The following is a 9,278-nucleotide window of genomic DNA, read 5'->3' as shown; positions in this document are numbered from 1 at the left end:
TAAGAGTAGTATTTACTATTGATTTTTTTGTTGTTATTTAATTGGTTTTCCGCTATTCTACATTCCTTTGTGTGTTTTTACATTTTTTCAAATTAATTTAACATAGGGCTATTATCTAATAGAATCTATCTAGCAATCATACAACTATAAACTGTTAGAATGTTAGAATACCAGACGATGCTGAAAACTTGTACGTTACGACTATGTAATTAATAATATACATGATACATTACCGAGAGTCCAGACGTTTTGAAAGTGAGACAACTATACAAAAGTAGATGGTATAAATGATAACTCATCCATCTGAAAAAAAGAAATTTTTTAATTGACTAAAACAAAAATTAATAAATTACATTAATTAAGTTATATGGGTATCATCCAATAAAATGTAATAATCATATAATAAGTATAATGTGATAGAATATATGATGATGCTGAAAAAACTGTACGTTACCTATTGTAATCCCTACTGTAAATGATTCAACAAGTCCGTCAAAAATTGAGTTACACCTTACCGTCTTTTATACTGAAAGGAATAAATTAATTTGTTCTGATGCAGCACTAACTTTGTTGTTGTTTTCACCGTCCCCCAGCAGCAGTTTTGTTCATCATTCAGTATATATGCATTATCATGTTTAACACGCCGTGTCCTCTAGAGGTTTTGTCGATAACAGAACTGCGTTCGGTAGTCCGATTTTTGTAAGCAAATATTTACACTTGAGAAATTCCTCAGCAAATTGTTGAGATATACGATGAGAATAAATATCATATACCCCACGATAATAAAAACCTGCAGTATGTTCGGAAACGGGAGAACAAATGTGAGTGACGAGCGGGTTGATAGGCGTACATAAATTTTTTTTTTAATCATGGCCTCCTCTCACCCCTTATAGCCATTCCCAACCTCCATGAATATGTTTAGCATTCACAAGGAGAGTGTTCTTCGTGTTTTAGGATAACACTATCACCTTGCAGTGCTATGAATATAGTCTTTGCCCACCCTTTCTTGCTTCTATCTAAGGAGCTTATCCGTCCGGATCCCACCCGCTACATTGAAACACGCCGACCTACTTTTCCACAATACCGGCGTGTTAATCTGTTGAAGCGTTAACTTTCCCGGGGACAGCCTATCAGATCCAAACTCGCTTAGCACATGTCCTTCCCGCACTCCTCACAGGTTCATCATATGTCGAGGGTCACCATTGCTACCATCAGTAAGCACGAATTCACCACTGATGCGTGCGGGTGGAGAGATCAAAATAGCCATAGTGTGAACCACCCACGACTTACACGGTGCCAACTTACATCACAAGCTCACTTTTTTTGGGATCACTTAACTGAAAACACGATGGGTTAATCGGAAACCGTGAATGAAATGATAATGAGTAACCGGCGCATTAAAATTGCAGAAATTGTCAGTGAAGATAACGTCTGCGAAAGTATTGTTATGCGATTTCATTCACGATCAGCTTGGTTACCCCAACGTGCGTGCACAAATTGTGCCACATCTGTTGACCGACAACCACAAACGTCAACTTTTTGCATCAGCTCTTTTATTTTCATCAACATTATTCTATGACTGGTCTACATGTTTTGAAAGGAATCCTCATAGGGGATGGGAGCTGGGTGCTACATTATACTATTTAAACTGAATGAGCAACACATAAATGGAGACACAAAAATACAGGCAGTCAAATAATATATATACATATGTAGGTTTGTCTTATAAATATATAATTGTTTCACAGATCGGGTGCAACTTACTTTATGATCGTCCCTCGTATTTTACTCACTGTCAAGCAGTCTTGAAAGCATCCATTTTTTGAAAAGGAGTAGTTAAATGAGTGTTAAATGATAACAGTTACAACTGAAAATAAAAAAAAAAAATAATTTTAAAAGTATTTCAATTGTCTTAAACAAAAATTTACCATTGTATTATTAATCTCTGTGGCTATTATCCAATAAAATCTAATAATCTTATAATAAGTAAAAACTGTTAGTTAATATGACGATGCTAACAAAACTCTACATTACCGCTATTTAAATTATATTAAACATGATATATTAATCAGCTCGGAAGTCCTCAAAGTTGCATAATTTTAAAATAAGTACATCACTTAAATGACAACTCGTGCATCTGAAACACAAATAAACATATTTTATAAATCTCAAACAATAATCAATTAGAATATTAATTAACTACATGGATGTTTTCCAATATAATCTTATAATTGTAAATCAACATGTATAAACCAACAAAAAATATAGAACTAACTTACTGAGAAAAATGTTTACTACCGTTATGGAAATAACACGTAACGTCATTAATTAGTCACACCGAACAGCTCTTTGAAATAGGATGAATTTAATTCTAAGCAAACATTTTTATATGTAACAGCTGTACCTGAAAACAAAAAAAAAGATTATTTGTCAGAAAAATGATCTTGTTGATATTATTGAAACAGTAGTTATATTATCTAATAATTATCATAAAAAAGTTATTATTACCTTTTAGAAAATATGGTGATGATGGTGTATAATTATCACAAACATTTTCTTGAATTTTAGGACCTGCAGTAGAATCAGGCTGTACATTTGAAGGGCTGATCGTATATTTGTATCCTAGCAACATTCTTTTTAACAACGTTCACTTTACTAGGCCCTTCAACTAAAGACACACACAATAGAACAAAAGAATTATGTTAAAAAAATATTTGTTGTAATTTTTTTAATCGTTAATAAAAACAACACATCTGGATCACCATTTAAAACATAATGGTATAATAAATCACTACAAATTATAAACATGATAAAAAATACAAAACCCTACTTATTAATCAAATTAAAAAAAATTACTATTTGTCAAAAATAAATATTTCATATCTATTAAATATAAAAGCAACAATTCCACAGTATTGTTCAAAATCTACAAATGCAGAATTCAATTAAAAATATACCATCTAATAGAACTGCAGATTTAAATCATGCACTGATAAAATGAGCTACTTATGACAGTATTTATACCGCCGTAAGAGTAGTATTTACTATTGATTTTTTTGTTGTTATTTAATTGGTTTTCCGCTATTCTACATTCCTTTGTGTGTTTTTACATTTTTTCAAATTAATTTAACATAGGGCTATTATCTAATAGAATCTATCTAGCAATCATACAACTATAAACTGTTAGAATGTTAGAATACCAGACGATGCTGAAAACTTGTACGTTACGACTATGTAATTAATAATATACATGATACATTACCGAGAGTCCAGACGTTTTGAAAGTGAGACAACTATACAAAAGTAGATGGTATAAATGATAACTCATCCATCTGAAAAAAAGAAATTTTTTAAATGACTAAAACAAAAATTAATAAATTACATTAATTAAATTATATGGGTATCATCCAATAAAATGTAATAATCATATAATAAGTATAATGTGATAGAATATATGATGATGCTGAAAAAACTGTACGTTACCTGATTGTAATCCCTACTGTAAATGATTCAACAAGTCCGTCAAAAATTGAGTTACACCTTACCGTCTTTTATACTGAAAGGAATAAATTAATTTGTTCTGATGCAGCACTAACTTTGTTGTTGTTTTCACCGTCCCCCAGCAGCAGTTTTGTTCATCATTCAGTATATATGCATTATCATGTTTAACACGCCGTGTCCTCTAGAGGTTTTGTCGATAACAGAACTGCGTTCGGTAGTCCGATTTTTGTAAGCAAATATTTACACTTGAGAAATTCCTCAGCAAATTGTTGAGATATACGATGAGAATAAATATCATATACCCCACGATAATAAAAACCTGCAGTATGTTCGGAAACGGGAGAACAAATGTGAGTGACGAGCTGGTTGATAGGCGTACATAAATTTTTTTTTTAATCATGGCCTCCTCTCACCCCTTATAGCCATTCCCAACCTCCATGAATATGTTTAGCATTCACAAGGAGAGTGTTCTTCGTGTTTTAGGATAACACTATCACCTTGCAGTGCTATGAATATAGTCTTTGCCCACCCTTTCTTGCTTCTATCTAAGGAGCTTATCCGTCCGGATCCCACCCGCTACATTGAAACACGCCGACCTACTTTTCCACAATACCGGCGTGTTAATCTGTTGAAGCGTTAACTTTCCCGGGGACAGCCTATCAGATCCAAACTCGCTTAGCACATGTCCTTCCCGCACTCCTCACAGGTTCATCATATGTCGAGGGTCACCATTGCTACCATCAGTAAGCATGAATTCCCCACTGAAGCGTGTGGGTGGAGAGATCAAAATAGCCATAGTGTGAACCCCCCACGACTTACACGGTGCCAACTTACATCACAAGCTCACTTTTTTTGGGATCACTTAACTGAAAACACGATGGGTTAATCGGAAACCGTGAATGAAATGATAATGAGTAACCGGCGCATTAAAATTGCAGAAATTGTCAGTGAAGATAACGTCTGCGAAAGTATTGTTATGCGATTTCATTCACGATCAGCTTGGTTACCCCAACGTGCGTGCACAAATTGTGCCACATCTGTTGACCGACAACCACAAACGTCAACTTTTTGCATCAGCTCTTTTATTTTCATCAACATTATTCTATGACTGGTCTACATGTTTTGAAAGGAATCCTCATAGGGGATGGGAGCTGGGTGCTACATTATACTATTTAAACTGAATGAGCAACACATAAATGGAGACACAAAAATACAGGCAGTCAAATAATATATATACATATGTAGGTTTGTCTTATAAATATATAATTGTTTCATAGATCGGGTGCAACTTACTTTATGATCGTCCCTCGTATTTTACTCACTGTCAAGCAGTCTTGAAAGCATCCATTTTTTGAAAAGGAGTAGTTAAATGAGTGTTAAATGATAACAGTTTAACTGAAACAAAAAAAAATAATTTTAAAAGTATTTTAATTGTCTTAAACAAAAATTTACCATTGTATTATTAATCTCTGTGGCTATTATCCAATAAAATCTAATAATCTTATAATAAGTAAAAACTGTAGGTTAATATGACGATGCTAACAAAACTCTACATTACCGCTATTTAAATTATATTAAACATGATATATTAATCAGCTCGGAAGTCCTCAAAGTTGCATAATTTTAAAATAAGTACATCACTTAAATGACAACTCGTGCATCTGAAACACAAATAAACATATTTTATAAATCTCAAACAATAATCAATTAGAATATTAATTAACTACATGGATGTTTTCCAATAAAATCTTATAATTGTAAATCAACATGTATAAACCAACAAAAAATATAGAACTAACTTACTGAGAAAAATGTTTACTACCGTTATGGAAATAACACGTAACGTCATTAATTAGTCACACCGAACAGCTCTTTGAAATAGGATGAATTTAATTCTAAGCAAACATTTTTATATGTAACAGCTGTACATGAAAACAAAAAAAAAGATTATTTGTCAGAAAAATGATCTTGTTGATATTATTGAAACAGTAGTTATATTATCTAATAATTATCCTTTTAGAAAATATGGTGATGATGGTGTATAATTATCACAAACATTTTCTTGAATTTTAGGACCTGCAGTAGAATCAGGCTGTACATTTGAAGGGCTGATCGTATATTTGTATCCTAGCAACATTCTTTTTAACAACGTTCACTTTACTAGGCCCTTCAACTAAAGACACACACAATAGAACAAAAGAATTATGTTAAAAAAGTATTTGTTGTAATTTTTTTAATCGTTAATAAAAACAACAAATCTGCATCACCATTTAAAACATAATGGTATAATTAATCACTATAAATTATAAACATGATAAAAAATACAAAACCCTACTTATTAATCAAATTAAAAAAAATTACTATTTGTCAAAAATAAATATTTCATATCTATTAAATATAAAAGCAACAATTCCACAGTATTGTTCAAAATCTACAAATGCAGAATTCAATTAAAAATATACCATCTAATAGAACTGCAGATTTAAATCATGCACTGATAAAATGAGCTACTTATGACAGTATTTATACCGCCGCAAGAGTAGTATTTACTATTGATTTTTTTGTTGTTATTTAATTGGTTTTCCGCTATTCTACATTCCTTTGTGTGTTTTTACATTTTTTCAAATTAATTTAACATAGGGCTATTATCTAATAGAATCTATCTAGCAATCATACAACTATAAACTGTTAGAATGTTAGAATACCAGACGATGCTGAAAACCTGTACGTTACGACTATGTAATTAATAATATACATGATACATTACCGAGAGTCCAGACGTTTTGAAAGTGAGACAACTATACAAAAGTAGATGGTATAAATGTTAACTCATCCATCTGAAAAAAAGAAATTTTTTAAATGACTAAAACAAAAATTAATAAATTACATTAATTAAATTATATGGGTATCATCCAATAAAATGTAATAATCATATAATAAGTATAATGTGATAGAATATATGATGATGCTGAAAAAACTGTACGTTACCTCATTGTAATCCCTACTGTAAATGATTCAACAAGTCCGTCAAAAATTGAGTTACACCTTACCGTCTTTTATACTGAAAGGAATAAATTAATTTGTTCTGATGCAGCACTAACTTTGTTGTTGTTTTCACCGTCCCCCAGCAGCAGTTTTGTTCATCATTCAGTATATATGCATTATCATGTTTAACACGCCGTGTCCTCTAGAGGTTTTGTCGATAACAGAACTGCGTTCGGTAGTCCGATTTTTGTAAGCAAATATTTACACTTGAGAAATTCCTCAGCAAATTGTTGAGATATACGATGAGAATAAATATCATATACCCCACGATAATAAAAACCTGCAGTATGTTCGGAAACGGGAGAACAAATGTGAGTGACGAGCTGGTTGATAGGCGTACATAAATTTTTTTTTTAATCATGGCCTCCTCTCACCCCTTATAGCCATTCCCAACCTCCATGAATATGTTTAGCATTCACAAGGAGAGTGTTCTTCGTGTTTTAGGATAACACTATCACCTTGCAGTGCTATGAATATAGTCTTTGCCCACCCTTTCTTGCTTCTATCTAAGGAGCTTATCCGTCCGGATCCCACCCGCTACATTGAAACACGCCGACCTACTTTTCCACAATACCGGCGTGTTAATCTGTTGAAGCGTTAACTTTCCCGGGGACAGCCTATCAGATCCAAACTCGCTTAGCACATGTCCTTCCCGCACTCCTCACAGGTTCATCATATGTCGAGGGTCACCATTGCTACCATCAGTAAGCATGAATTCCCCACTGAAGCGTGTGGGTGGAGAGATCAAAATAGCCATAGTGTGAACCCCCCACGACTTACACGGTGCCAACTTACATCACAAGCTCACTTTTTTTGGGATCACTTAACTGAAAACACGATGGGTTAATCGGAAACCGTGAATGAAATGATAATGAGTAACCGGCGCATTAAAATTGCAGAAATTGTCAGTGAAGATAACGTCTGCGAAAGTATTGTTATGCGATTTCATTCACGATCAGCTTGGTTACCCCAACGTGCGTGCACAAATTGTGCCACATCTGTTGACCGACAACCACAAACGTCAACTTTTTGCATCAGCTCTTTTATTTTCATCAACATTATTCTATGACTGGTCTACATGTTTTGAAAGGAATCCTCATAGGGGATGGGAGCTGGGTGCTACATTATACTATTTAAACTGAATGAGCAACACATAAATGGAGACACAAAAATACAGGCAGTCAAATAATATATATACATATGTAGGTTTGTCTTATAAATATATAATTGTTTCATAGATCGGGTGCAACTTACTTTATGATCGTCCCTCGTATTTTACTCACTGTCAAGCAGTCTTGAAAGCATCCATTTTTTGAAAAGGAGTAGTTACATGAGTGTTAAATGATAACAGTTACAACTGAAACAAAAAAAATAATAATTTTAAAAGTATTTTAATTGTCTTAAACAAAAATTTACCATTGTATTATTAATCTCTGTGGCTATTATCCAATAAAATCTAATAATCTTATAATAAGTAAAAACTGTAGGTTAATATGACGATGCTAACAAAACTCTACATTACCGCTATTTAAATTATATTAAACATGATATATTAATCAGCTCGGAAGTTCTGAAAGTTGCATAATTTTAAAATAAGTACATCACTTAAATGACAACTCGTGCATCTGAAACACAAATAAACATATTTTATAAATCTCAAACAATAATCAATTAGAATATTAATTAACTACATGGATGTTTTCCAATAAAATCTTATAATTGTAAATCAACATGTATAAACCAACAAAAAATATAGAACTAACTTACTGAGAAAAATGTTTACTACCGTTATGGAAATAACACGTAACGTCATTAATTAGTCACACCGAACAGCTCTTTGAAATAGGATGAATTTAATTCTAAGCAAACATTTTTATATGTAACAGCTGTACCTGAAAACAAAAAAAAAGATTATTTGTCAGAAAAATGATCTTGTTGATATTATTGAAACAGTAGTTATATTATCTAATAATTATCATAAAAAAGTTATTATTACCTTTTAGAAAATATGGTGATGATGGTGTATAATTATCACAAACATTTTCTTGAATTTTAGGACCTGCAGTAGAATCAGGCTGTACATTTGAAGGGCTGATCGTATATTTGTATCCTAGCAACATTCTTTTTAACAACGTTCACTTTACTAGGCCCTTCAACTAAAGACACACACAATAGAACAAAAGAATTATGTTAAAAAAGTATTTGTTGTAATTTTTTTAATCGTTAATAAAAACAACAAATCTGCATCACCATTTAAAACATAATGGTATAATTAATCACTACAAATTATAAACATGATAAAAAATACAAAACCCTACTTATTAATCAAATTAAAAAAAATTACTATTTGTCAAAAATAAATATTTCATATCTATTAAATATAAAAGCAACAATTCCACAGTATTGTTCAAAATCTACAAATGCAGAATTCAATTAAAAATATACCATCTAATAGAACTGCAGATTTAAATCATGCACTGATAAAATGAGCTACTTATGACAGTATTTATACCGCCGCAAGAGTAGTATTTACTATTGATTTTTTTGTTGTTATTTAATTGGTTTTCCGCTATTCTACATTCCTTTGTGTGTTTTTACATTTTTTCAAATTAATTTAACATAGGGCTATTATCTAATAGAATCTATCTAGCAATCATACAACTATAAACTGTTAGAATGTTAGAATACCAGACGATGCTGAAAACCTGTACGTTACGACTATGTAATTAATA

This window comes from Lycorma delicatula, chromosome 4 (genome assembly GCF_047948215.1).
Source record: "Lycorma delicatula isolate Av1 chromosome 4, ASM4794821v1, whole genome shotgun sequence".
Classification (NCBI taxonomy): domain Eukaryota; kingdom Metazoa; phylum Arthropoda; class Insecta; order Hemiptera; family Fulgoridae; genus Lycorma; species Lycorma delicatula.
The sequence above is the reverse complement of the archived record's forward strand: the minus strand, read 5'-3'. Positions refer to the sequence as shown.